This window comes from Astyanax mexicanus, chromosome 4, assembly GCF_023375975.1.
Source record: "Astyanax mexicanus isolate ESR-SI-001 chromosome 4, AstMex3_surface, whole genome shotgun sequence".
Classification (NCBI taxonomy): domain Eukaryota; kingdom Metazoa; phylum Chordata; class Actinopteri; order Characiformes; family Acestrorhamphidae; genus Astyanax; species Astyanax mexicanus.
Window position 1 is genome coordinate 57,283,087 of NC_064411.1, and position 13,746 is coordinate 57,296,832.

Consider the following 13,746-nt stretch of genomic DNA (forward strand, 5'->3'; position numbering starts at 1 on the left):
ACTAAAAGTACTGAATTACCTCTTTTATATAACTAAATGATTAACTCATAATGGCTGATTAACGTGTTGTGCTGAATTGTTTCTAAATTAATTCTTTTTTAGCTGTACCTATTTTTAACAGCGCTGAATGTACTCTAACTAGTTGTGTTTTTTTTATTTCTAAATTAATTCTCACAGTTTTTATTGGTAGTGATTTCTAACAGTACTGCATTAACTCTAAAAGTGTAGAATAAACCCAAAAATAGTACTGAATTATATTTGCATTGTGTAATTTCCAAATGATTTCTTACAGTTATGAATGAATAATTTTAGTATTTAACTCATACAGTGTTTCATGTCTGGCGCTGAAAGCACTCCTGTATCTCCCACAGTCAGCTCTGCCTGCAATCTGCAGCCTCTGGACTACATTGCCCAGAATGCAATACACACTGACATCACACTCAATCCTGATCACATGACACAGCACATGACACTTCCAGGAAGCAGATCACCTGGTTTAGCCCTATATAAGGGGCTCATTTTGCTCTTAGTCGCTGTTGAGTATTGATGGTTCTATCCTTATACAATGCTTTATCCTATTGCCTGTTTTTATCTTATATTTTTTATCTTGTTTTCTTCGCTAACCTCGATTTTTGACTCCCCTTTGATATCGCCCTGCCGTGTTTGACCTCTGGACTGTTTACCAGCGCTGGTATGTTATCTCTTTGTTGCTGCTGTTTGCCACTGTTGACCACTTTCTCTTTGAACATCCCTTTGCCTTATATATATATATTTTTTAATAAATTATACTTTTATCTGCAGCTGCACGTGCTCAACACAGTGCTGAATTAACTCTTATAGTGATGAACTAATTCTTATAGCACAGAATTAACTCATTTACTCATTTAATTTCTAAATGCATTCTTACAGTTTTAAAGTACTGTGGTTTTAAGTATTTACTAGTGGTGTCAAATGATTAAAATAAATAATCTGACTAATTACAACAACCTGTGATTAATTCACTACAGGACACTTTAAAACTAAAACTCACTAAAGCTCACTGGTGCACTAAATCATTTTAAACATTTAATATCTAACCACCTTCAGACAGCCTGTAACTGTCTTACCTAATCTTATTGATTCTTAACTTTAAAAAATATATATTTTAGTTCTTCTTTTAGTTTTTTATCTCCTTTTTTATTTTTATAGTCTTGTATTATTGCTTTTTTAACTTATTTTGATTTTCTTTTATTATTATGACTATTATTTTTATTATTATTATTGCTTTAATTTTTGTAGTTCATTTATTTATTTGTCTTTTTATTGTATTATGTAAAAGTTAGTTTAAGCTCATTTTAACTAATTTGTGTTGTATTACTTATTTTCTTAATTTTTTATCAATTAAACCAAGCTTTATTATAATTATTAATTTAATATATTTTTCTTTATTTTATTCTAATTCTATTTTTTTTATCTATTTTTATATTTTATTTACTGTTATTTTAAAATAATTAAATTTAGCTATTAATTTCTCTGACAAGCCAATCCCTGTTTCTGTAAATGCTCGGCTACATTGAAAATGAGTACATCCGAGTCACAATAAAGGTTGGTTGATTGATTGATTAAGCAATTAATAAAGTAACTCTTTTAAAAATAAAAAAAATCCTGTATTTTTGGTTGTTTTGGCCTTTTTTACTTTAAAATAATAATAGTAATATAGTTATACAGTTTTTATGTTTTTAAAATCAGAATCTTTTAATGTGCTGAATAAAAGTTGAATGAAGATCTTTAGCATCAAACAGCAGCAGTTTGTTGTTTGTAAGTTAGTAAGCGTGAGAGCGAAGGAAGGGTACTGAGAGTTAGTTATAAGATTTAACCCATATTTCAGGATAAGTACATTTGTTTTAAATAAAGCTAAAACTAATACGCCACCAGACTCAGTAAAAAACTGAATTATATTATTAAAAGAGCGCTGTGAGCATTAAATACTAAAGTGTTAATGCCTGCTGGTGTAGGAGGTACGGCGGTGGCGAGTCCGAGTACTGAATTAAATCAAATTGAATTGAATTGAATTGTTAGATTGGACGCTGCGCTGAGCTGGACAGAGTCGCAGCTGTGAGATGAAGCACCAATTCAATTGGAAAAGGAGAAAATAGAGCAGATGTCAAACCCTGTGTAATCAGACACAGCTCCAAGAACCAGACACTATCATTCCCTCTCTCTCACACACACTTACAAACACACACACTCGCAATATTACTGAACAAATTGCCTACTTTTTAACCCTGACCTTATTATGGTTGTGCGTTGCATATTTTATCCAATTTATATATTTTTTCCTCTTCTGTTTCTATTTGTTCTGCCAGATTTTATCCTCAGAACTCCCGAATTTGATGCAATTCCAACTCCTTCCAACTATACTGCAACTCCTCTATTACCCATGCAAAGAAATGGCTATTTTTCACCATAAATAAAACTCAAAATAGCTCCAAACTCCATTGATAGTATTGTTAGAACCTGATATTTATAATGAGGCATTGAACAAACATTGAAAGCGAATGGAGGTGCGCTATGGATAAAACCACTGCGTCCACAGTTAATCCTGTTGGATGTGGTTGGTCCTTCTTGGTAGTTTGCTGACATTACCCTGGATACCGTGGCTCTTGATGCATCACAAAGACTTGCTGTCTTGGTCACAGATGCTCCAGCAAGACGTGCACCAACAATTTGTCCTCTTTTGAACTCTGGTATGTCTCCCATAATGTTGTGTGCATTGTAATATTTAGAGCAGAACTGTGCTCTTACCCTGCTAATTGAACCTTCACACTCTTACAGCTCTTACTGGTGCAATGTGCAATTAATGAAGATTGAACACCAGGCTGCTCCAAATTAGCCATGAAACCTAAAATCCCCCACTAAAATGATGACAGGTGCTTCAATTTCATTGTCCAACCCCTGTATATCTACCATAAAGATTCATTCTTTACTGTGATTGATGATTCTTTTATTACTGTAATTCAGCACTGTAAATGTAATTTCATATGTACTAAATAATAGGAAAAGGGGAGGGGGAGGAAAAAAGGGAAAACAAATTAATATAAACAGATCATTTAATGATGCTAAAGTACTCTGAGTACTGAGTTAAACCAATACTATAAGCTGAGTTAAGTTTATAAATCCTGATATAAAGATCTCCTGATTTGCGGAGGCTTTTAGCGGAATATCTGAATATGTCTCAGTGGGATTCTGGGAGCTTCTGCAGAGGATCTGAGTGAGATGTTTGAAGGCTCTCTGCTGCAGTACACTGACGGTTTCAGCTCTGGGAGAATCTGCAGAGGAAGTGATGGGATGTTATTGGCCAGGTTGTGCTGTGCTCCATTATAAATGATGGGAAACGCATTTGAGAAACAGTGAGCCTATATCTTTACATGCATAAAACATGAACGACTCCCACAGGAGCCGAACGATTCCTTTACCTGTACTCAATCTCACCTGTCTCAACCCGTACGCTACAGAGAAATACGCTAAAGATTCATTCAGTATTTAGGAGTTCATTCTATTCTGTAAGGATTCATTTAATACAGGACAGATTCATTCAGTAATGTAAGGATTCATTTAATAATTAGGGTCTAATTATAAACCTTCTATTCAACACAACTTTGCCATAACCATCGACTCTCTCTCTCTCTCACCGACAAAGGTTGCTAGGAACCTGGGTGTTCTGGTTGATGACCAACTCTCCTTCACGCACCATGTGGCCTCAGTTGCCGCTTTGCGCTCTACAACATCGGAAAAATTCGACCGTTTCTGACGCAACAGGCCACCCAACTCCTGGTGCAAGCTGTGGTAATCTCACGCCTCGACTACTGCAATGCCGTACTAACTGGCCTCCCGGCCTGTGTAGTAAAACCACTCCAGATGATCCAGAACGCAGCAGCACGTCTGGTCTTCAACCAGCCAAAACGGGTACATGTCACCCCGCTGCTCATTGAGCTCCACTGGCTACCAGTTGATGCTCACATCAAATTCAAAGCTCTTACAATCGCCTACAAGGTGATGACAGAACAGCTCCTTCCTACCTGCACTCACTCCTGAAGGCTTACGCTACCTCCCGGCCGCTGCGCTCCTCCAATGAACGTCGCCTCGCTTTACCAAACATTCACACAAAGCAATCCAGACTGTTCCCATACAGAGTTCCCCAATGGTGGAACAAACTACCTTCCACTACCAGATCAGGAGAATCTCTCACTATCTTTAATAAACTCCTGAAGACAGAGCTCTTCAAAGAGCACTTACTCTCCTAACACCTCTAACTAACTACCTTCTACTACCAGATCAGGAGAATCTCTCACTATCTTTAATAAACTCCTGAAGACAGAGCTCTTCAAAGAGCACTTACTCTCCTAACACCTCTAACTAACTACCTTCTACTACCAGATCAGGAGAATATCTCACTATCTTTAATAAACTCCTGAAGACAGAGCTCTTCAAAGAGCACTTACTCTCCTAACACCTCTAACAAACTAACTAATTCTCCCATTATTTCCCTCTGACCTCCTTAAGGCCCTATCTATAGATGCTTTATTTTTAACTTCTATTATTTTGTACTTAACCTCTTCTATTATTTGCACTTCAATATTGTAAGTCGCTTTGGACAAAAGCGTCTGCCAAATGTAATGTAATGTAATGTGATGTAATGTCTATTCAATACTGTAAAGATTCATTGAGTAATTTAAGAATTCATTTAATATTTTAGAGTTTATTGAATACTGTAAAGATCCATTCAGTATTTTAGAGTTCATTCTATTCTGCAATGATTAATTTAATACAGGACAGATTAATTCAGTGATATAAGGATTAATTTAATATTTTATGGTTTATTCAATACAATAAAGATTCATTCAGTAATGTAAGGATTCATGTAATATTTTTAATAGCACTAAAATGATCCACTCAGCATTGTACATATTAATTCGAACTACAACGATTTGTGTAATATAACACTAATGATTAATTCAATAGTCTAAGGATTCATTTATAATGCTAAAGATCTATTTGGCTTTCTAATGATTCTTTCAGTACTCTAGGGATTCATTTGAGACACTAAAGATACATTTGAGTAATTGATTCATTCATTTAACACAAAAAAGCTGTATTTAATAGTCTAGTGATTCATTTAACCATGTAATCGATCAATCAACATTTTGTACATATTTAATACTTCTTTATTTAGCACTCTACTCTGTTCAAAGTATTTATTCAACACTAATGATTCATTCAACTAATCAGCACTATTCAACACTAAAAGGGCCTTAAGATTTAATTCAACACACAATGTGTTTATTTAATACTCTAATCCTTTATTGAGCTTTCTAATGATTTGTACAGTTCTTTAAGGGTTTGTTCAACACAAAGAGTTGATTCAATTCTAAAGCTCCACTGAACATTTGGCTCTCTAAAGATTCCTTTTGCACCTTAATGATTAGTTCAGCACTATAAGGGTCTTAGTTCATTAAAGCCAGTTTTGTTTAATATTGTTTAATTATAATTGTTTATAGTAATACAATTTACTCCGCATGCTATTGATTCTTTATATACTATCATGTCTATGTTCAAGATTCATTAAACACACTGACGATTTTTTTCTCTCTACTGATTCTTTCATTCTAAACGTGTTAATGTTTATTCAACCAATCAGCACTGTTCAAACCGTTCATTCAACCAATCAGCACTGTTCAAACCGTTCATTCAACCAATCAGCACTGTCATCAATCCCCCTGGCCTGAATTAATTCAATTGAATGCTGCAGTCCGGATCAGTACTGCTGATTCATGCTGCACGCGCTGAGTGTACCGAGCGCGCGCTGTTGATTCAGTGCTACAGGTGTTAATTAAGAGGAGCACGCGTCACTGAGCGGCGGGCTACAGGTGTTTAATCCACAGGTGCAGGAGATCATCCAGACACGGAGGAGTTAACCCAGCCCTGCTGTGTGTGTGTGTGTGTGTGTGTGTGTGTGTGTGTGTGTGTGTGTGTGTGTGTGTGTGCGCGTGTGTGCGTGTGCTGGTGTGAATCAGTGACGGACCCGCATTGCATCACAGATTCATTCAGTAAGAGAGAGAGAGAAAGAGAGAGCGAGTGATATATATATATATATATATAGAGAGAGAGAGAAATACATACAGAGACAGATATACTGAGGCAGAGAGACAGAAAGAGAAGGAAAGGAGGGACAGAGAGATACATACAATACGGACTAAGAGAGGGAGATAGAAACAAAGAGAGTGAAAGAGAGAGAGATACTTAAAGAGTGGGAGATACAGAGAGAGGGAGAGGGATAAAGAGAGGGATACTCTAAGAGAGACTATTTGAAAGAGATACAGAGCGTGAGGGATAGAGAGACACAAAGAGGAAGAAAAATAAGGAATATATATATATATATATATATAGAGAAAGAATGATACAGAAAGAAAGATACTGTGTGTGATAAAGGAATACAAAGAGAGATATACTCTCAAAGAGAGTGAGAGAGGGATAGATACTGTGTATGAAAGAGAGAGAGGGATACTCTGTGAGAGAGAAATACAGAGCGAAAGAAAAAGAAGGAATATATAGAGAGAAAAAGTAAGATACAGAAGGGAGAAAGAGAGAGAGGTACAGAGTGAGGAATAGAGAGAGAGATACAGGGAGAAAGAGACAGAAAGGATGATACAGAAAGAACTATACTGTGTGAGATAAAGGAATACAAAGAGAGAGATATTCTCAGAGAGAGAGTGATATATATATACATTTACAGAGAGAAAGAGAGAGGGATACTATGTGAAAGAGAGAGATACAGAGAGAAAGAAAAAGAAAGAGTATATATATATATATATATATATATATATATATATAGAGAGAGAGAGAGAGAGAGGGGGATACTCTGTGAGAGAGATAGAAAGAGAGAGAAATATACTGTGTGAGAGAGAAAGAGAGAGACGGATACTCTGTGAGACAGAGAGAGAGAGAGAGAGAGAGAGAGAGGGATACAGAGAGAGAGGGATATGTATATATACAGAGAGAGAGAGAGAGAGAGAGAAATCTGCAGCTCCTCCACCACCAGCAGCAGCAGTACTCTGATTCATTAGAGCTCTGTCGGATGGGAGCGCGCGCGGTGGCTCGCGCTAAATGAGTGAGGCAGACAGATAGCAGACAGCGTCAGCAACAGGCTGCATCATCTTCATCATCATCCTCATCACCTCCTTCATCATCCTCGGAGGAGAAAAGAGGAAGAATAAGATACAGAAGAAAGAGCAGGAGAATCTGGGGAGCACCTGCTGGCGTCTCTGCTCCGGAGCTTCGCGAGGGGGGATGAAGTTTTAGATGGTTCTGGATCCGGTTCTGGTTCGGTTCCGAGAGGAGCATTTCCCGCGCGAGCCTTCCCGCAGATGGAGCCGCGCAGGTGACGATCGCCCCGGATTCAGAGGAGCACCGCAGCCCCGGAGCTGGAGAGGGAACGGTGAGTATAGCGCTCACTTACTGCAACCTGTTAGCTTAACCAGCTCAGAACCGGTTTAGAACATCTACGCGTTCACACTGCTCCGGTTCCGGGAAGTCTGAAGAGTCTGAGATCATTCCTGAAGCTCGTGGTTCTCCTCTGGCTGCTGGTTTTTAGGTGAAGGGCATTGTAATAGGACTTGGTGATGAGTGGATCTCAAGGGCACAACACCATTAGAGCCCCTAGATACCCAGAGTACCACCCTGCCCTGATCTGCTCTGATCTACCTTTGGTAGAACAGAAGAACATCTGTTCAACACCCCCGGTGAACAAACTGTAGAAGATTAGCTAAAATTAAAGTTAGCAGGTAATAGTAGATACCTGTCTGAGCTTTTAGAGTTTGAAAATTGGTAAACATCAAAGGAAATCTGTAACTTTGTAGATATGGATGTATGATGATCTACAGGTGAGTTTACCTTTATCGCTAATGGAGGTAAGGTGTCTAGATACAGTACCTAAGCTAGCGTGAATCTATATATGCTTGATTACAGTTGATTGATTGAGTTGCACCAATTAAATTTGGGGCTGAACAATTTACTAACATTTTCATTTGTAGATACTGCAGGTATTTGCACACCTGAGCTACAGGTGAGTGCACTATTACTCTACACAAAGTGGTTGGTGAGGTAATAGGACTTGGTGATGAGTGGAGCTCAAGGGCACAACACCGTTAGAGCCCGTGTAGATACCCAGCGTACCATCCTGCTCTGATCTACCTTTGATAGAACAGAAGAAGATCTGATTATCCAGGTGAACAAACTGTAAAAATAGATGAAGGCTGTTTGAGCTTAAGGTGAGTTTACTTTTATTGCTAATAAAAATATATGGTGGCTAGGTATCCGCGCTACCTTGCTAAGCTAATCTGCTTCATTAAGGGGTTGCACCAATTAAATTTAGGATGCTAATATGGACTAATATCAAGGGCATAATATTAACATCCTGTACCTCAGGTAAGACTAGAAGTACACCTGAGCCAGGCTAATTAGAATTGCTTTAAATTGCGTACCTTTGCAGGTGATGAGAGATACCTGTCTGAGTGATTTAAAATTAATTAACAATTTATTTTGTAGATACAGCAAGTTTTATAGTTGCACACCTGAGCTACAGGTGAGTGCACTATTACTTAACAGAGCCCCTGTGGATACCCCGAGTACCACCCTACTCTGATCTGCCTGTCTTTGGTAGAACAGAGGAAGATCTGACACAGGTGAACTATTTTTTTAATAGAAATGAAAGCTTAGTAGATTATCAGGTAAATGAGCTACAGGTGAGTTGACTTGAATTGCTAATTAAGATATGGCTACGAATCAGAGCTAGCGTGTATCTGCATGATTGAGGGATTGCACCAATTAAATTTGGGAAGCTAATTTGGACTAATATCAAGGGCACAACACCCGTTACCTCAGGTAAGACTAAAAGTACACCAGATTCAGGGTTGAACGATAATGAAAGATAAAAAAAATAAAATGCTTCTCTGGTGAGCTTTTGTTTATATTCCTCCCCTATCTCTGTCACGCTCGGCTTAATTTTAGTTTCCGCCTGTTCTTTTTTTTCCACACGTTTTTGGCTCCCTATCGTTTTTCCTGGCCGCATCCCATTTCACTAGCCGGGGCAGCGGTAGTGTATTGGAGCACGACCCTGATGACACTGGTTTAATCCCGCTTGAGGAGCGGGGTGTTTATTTATTTATTTATTTATTTTTCCTTTCTTCTTGTGTTTACTTGCTTTGAGATCAGATGTTCTGTAATTGGCTTCAACAACCCTCTGGGCTGGAGAGCTGTAACCTACATGGACATTGTCTCAACCTACAATGTAGCCTACGTTTGAGCCTACACTTACCCTAAGCTGTAGTCTTTACGCATGTCCTAAGCCACAACCTTTGTATACCCTATGCAGCAGCTGTGATTGGTCGACCGAGGGCAGCGGCGTGGGGCACTCGCACAGGACATGCCATAGACAACATGTAGACTCGACCTAGAGCTGTGAACTAGCCTTTAGGAGCATTCCAGTTTCCTGTAAGGAGATTCCTCAGTTCAAATCCAGGTGAGGCAGCTACACACTAAGAAAAACAAGTACAGATTTGTACTTAAAAGAGTATAAAGCTTGTATTTTGGGGCTGTATCTTATATTGAGGTAGAACATAGCACATTTCAGTGAACCAGGACCACTAGACCGGTAAAGATTGTAAAGATTACAAACATCATCATCAACTGAATAGGATGATGCACAATTGTCTGGCTTTCAAATAAAACAATGTATAATTAAAATATACTTATATGGTTCATTAGTACAGTGATATAGAATACTGAATGTACCTTTTGGCTGGTTAAATAGTATAAATCTGTACTTCCTGCTGTTTGAAAAGACTTTGTAAAGACCAATATTATACGTTTAGAGGGTACAATTATAAAAACGTGTACCTTTGAGTACAAAAAAGTACTTAAATAGTTTAGTGTGTAGCTGGCTTGTGCTCCAGCCATGAGTCGCAGTGTATCCCATTCAAACCTGTTCACACCTGTTCACACTTTCTGCTAAACACGTAGGATCACATCACCGAGGAACCATGATGATAATACCAGGTGTGAACAGGTTGTAAGTGACCTTTAATGTAGAATAATGGTTGAGTCATATAAAGGTTCTGTTTCCCAACGATTGTTGAGAAATTAGGAACCAGTATGTTCTCAAAATGATCTTGTGTCTCGTTTTTTCACCCTCGACTGTCGCAGATCCTTAGATATCAGATATCCTCACACATCCGTCAACAAATTAGGCCAGCAGCTTTTGCAGCCTGAAGACTGTCTCAGTCCTGTCTCTGTCCTATTTCCATTAAAAAGGTGCTGATTCTGACCTGCTTAGCGCTCGGTCCGACTGTGCCGAGAGCCGGAGGAGGTGGGTGGAGCCGTGGCTGGGTGTCAGGGTGTTTCGGGCCGGTGTAATGGGGCGTTTGACCCGTGTCGGGTTGTTTTGGGCCGGTGTAATGGTGCGTTTGACCCGTGTCGGGGTGTTTCAGGCCGGTGTAATGGTGCGTTTGACCCATGTCGGGTTGTTTTGGGCCGGTGTAATGGGGCGTTTGACCCGTGTCGGGTTGTTTTGGGCCGGTGTAATGGTGCGTTTGACCCATGTCGGGTTGTTTTGGGCCGGTGTAATGGGGCGTTTGACCCGTGTCGGGGTGTTTCAGGCCGGTGTAATGGTGCGTTTGACCCATGTCGGGTTGTTTTGGGCCGGTGTAATGGGGCGTTTGACCCGTGTCGGTGTGTTTCAGGCCGGTGTAATGGTGCGTTTGACCCATGTCAGGGTGTTTCGAGTAAGTGTTATGGGGCGTTTGACCCGTGTCGGGGTGTTTCAGGCCGGTGTAATGGTGCGTTTGACCCATGTCGGGTTGTTTTGGGCCGGTGTAATGGGGCGTTTGACCCGTGTCGGTGTGTTTCAGGCCGGTGTAATGGTGCGTTTGACCCATGTCAGGGTGTTTCGAGTAAGTGTTATGGTGTGTTTGACCCGTGTCCGGGTGTTTCGGGTTGGTGCAGTGGTGCTTTTTGACCCATGTCTGGGTGTTTCGGGCCGTGTAATGGTGCTTTTTGACCCATGTCTGGGTGTTTTGGGTCGGTTTAATGGTGCTTTTGACCCGTGTCAGGGTGTTTTGGGCCGGTTTAATGGTGCATTTGACTCGTGTCGGGGTGTTTCGGGCCAGAGTAATGGTGCGTGTGGCTGGGTGTCAGGGTGTTTCGGGTTGGTGCAGTGGTGCTTTTTGACCCATGTCTGGGTGTTTCAGGCCGTGTAATGGTGCTTTTTGACCCATGTCTGGGTGTTTCGGGCCGGTGTAATGGTGTGTTTGACCCATGTCCGGGTGTTTCAGGACGGTGTAATGGTGTGTTTGACCCATGTCTGGGTGTTTCGGGTCGGTGTAATGGTGCGTTTGACCCATGTCCGGGTGTTTCAGGCCAGTGTAATGGTGCGTTTGATCCCGTGTCCGGGTGTTTCAGGCCGGTGTAATGGTGTGTTTGACCCATGTCCGGGTGTTTCGAGTTGGTGTAATGGTGTGTTTGACCCGTGTCGGGGTGTTTCGGGCCGGTGTAATGGTGTGTTTGACCCGTGTCGGGGTGTTTCGCATTGGTGTAATGGTGAGTTTGACCCGTGTCGGGGTGTTTCGGGTCGGTATAATGGTGTGTTTGATCCGTGTCGGGGTGTTTCGGGTCGGTGTAATGGTGCGTTAGACCTGTGTCGGGGTGTTTCGGGGCGGTGTAATGGTGCGTTTGACCCCTGTCGGGGTGTTTCGGGCCGGTGTAATGGTGCGTTTGACCCCTGTCGGGGTGTTTCGGGCCGGTGTAATGGTGCGTTTGACCCCCTTGTCAGGGTGTTTCGGGCCGGTGTAATGGTGTGTTCGCCCCGTATCCGGGTGTTTCAGGCCGGTGTAATGGTGTGTTTGACCTGTGTCCGGATGTTTCGGGCCGGTGTAATGGTGCGTTTGACCCGTGTCCGGATGTTTCGGGTCGGTGTAATGGTGCGTATGACCCCCGTGTCAGGGTGTTTCGGGTCGGTGTAATGGTGCGTTTGACCCGTGTCCGGGTGTTTCGGGTCGGTGTAATGGTGCGTTTAACCCGTGTCGGGGTGTTTCGGGTCAGTGTAATGGTGCATTTGACCCATGTCCGGGTGTTTCGGGCCGGTGTAATGGTGCGTTTGACCCGTGTCCGGGTGTTTCGGGTCAGTGTAATGGTGCGTTTGACCCGTGTCCGGGTGTTTCGGGCTGGTGTAATGGTGCGTTTGACCCGTGTCCGGGTGTTTCGGGCTGGTGTAATGGTGCGTTTGACCCGTGTCGTGGTGTTTCGGGCTGGTGTAATGGTGCGTTTGACCCGTGTCCGGGTGTTTCGGGCTGGTGTAATGGTGCGTTTGACCCGTGTCGTGGTGTTTCGGGCTGGTGTAATGGTGCTTTTGACCCGTGTCCGGGTGTTTCGGGTCGGTGTAATGGTGTGTTTGACCCATGTCGGGGTGTTTCGGGTCGGTGTAATGGTGCGTTTGACCCGTGTCCGGGTGTTTCGGGTCGGTGTAATGGTGCGTTTAACCCGTGTCGGGGTGTTTCGGGTCAGTGTAATGGTGCATTTGACTCATGTCCGGGTGTTTCGGGCCGGTGTAATGGTGCGTTTGACCCGTGTCCGGGTGTTTCGGGTCAGTGTAATGGTGCGTTTGACCCGTGTCCGGGTGTTTCGGGCTGGTGTAATGGTGCTTTTGACCCGTGTCCGGGTGTTTCGGGTCAGTGTAATGGTGTGTTTGACCCATGTCGGGGTGTTTCGGGCCGGTGTAATGGTGCTTTTGACCCGTGTCCGGGTGTTTCGGGTCAGTGTAACGGTGTGTTTGACCCGTGTCCGGGTGTTTCGGGCCGGTGTAATGGTGTGTTTGACACGTGTCGGGGTGTTTCGGGTCGGTGTAATGGTGCGTTTGACGCGTGTCGGGGTGTTTCGGGCCGGTGTAATGGTGCTTTTGACCCATGTCGGGGTGTTTCGGGTCGGTGTAATGGTGCTTTTGACCCGTGTCGAGGTGTTTTGGTTTGGGCCGGGTCTGGGCGGGACCGCAGTAGTATATCTGAGCGTAATGGAGCGCTGATGCTTTACTCGGGGAGTAAAGGAGGAGGGCGGGTCGTAAATAATCAGTGAATGGAGGAGGCGGAGTGAGCGGCGCAAGCTGAGTGAGCTGGTTCAGACAGTCGGGCCGACTTATTTAAAGAACTGGAGAAAGTTCTGAGGAAGGTGTGGAGAACTGGGTCAGTGTGTTACTGCTCTGGGCTTCAGAGCACCTCGTTCCGACGCCACGAGGAGCCCTGGACACTTCCTGCCAGACAGTGTCCTCTCAAGGTCACTATCGATGTCCGTCATGAAGATACTGTATGAATTTGACTGGGTTTATACATTGTTTCTTTGGAAATTAAGAGTATTAAAAAGAGTTTATCCTGCTTTTGTTGGAGTAACTGTCTCTACTACTGTGCAGAAAAGACTAGATTACTGTGAGAATTTGATTAAATTCAGCAACAAGTGTTTCCATCATTCCAAGAATCAATCCACCCATCCAAAAAAAATCCAGCCTGACTTGGCCCGAGCCCGACCCGACTCATAAACTGTCTTTTTGAGCCAGAGCACGATTTAAACCCCACACTTTTTTAGTAAGGAGAGAGTTAAAACTGAGCTTTTTAAATCAATTAATCAATCAACCTTTATTTTCACTCGAATGTATAATTAGAATAAAGA

The 13,746-nt window shown here is 42.2% G+C and overlaps 1 protein-coding gene across 1 annotated transcript in view; it reads left to right on the forward strand.

Moving 5' to 3' along the window:
* The first annotated feature begins 6,876 nt into the window (after positions 1 to 6,876).
* Positions 6,877 to 13,746, forward strand: part of clcn2a (chloride channel, voltage-sensitive 2a) — a 114,751-nt gene continuing 107,881 nt past the window's right edge. The window contains exon 1 of the mRNA XM_049476769.1: positions 6,877 to 7,474. The gene's annotated coding sequence lies outside the window, so the exon portion shown is untranslated. The remainder of the gene's footprint in view (positions 7,475 to 13,746) is intronic.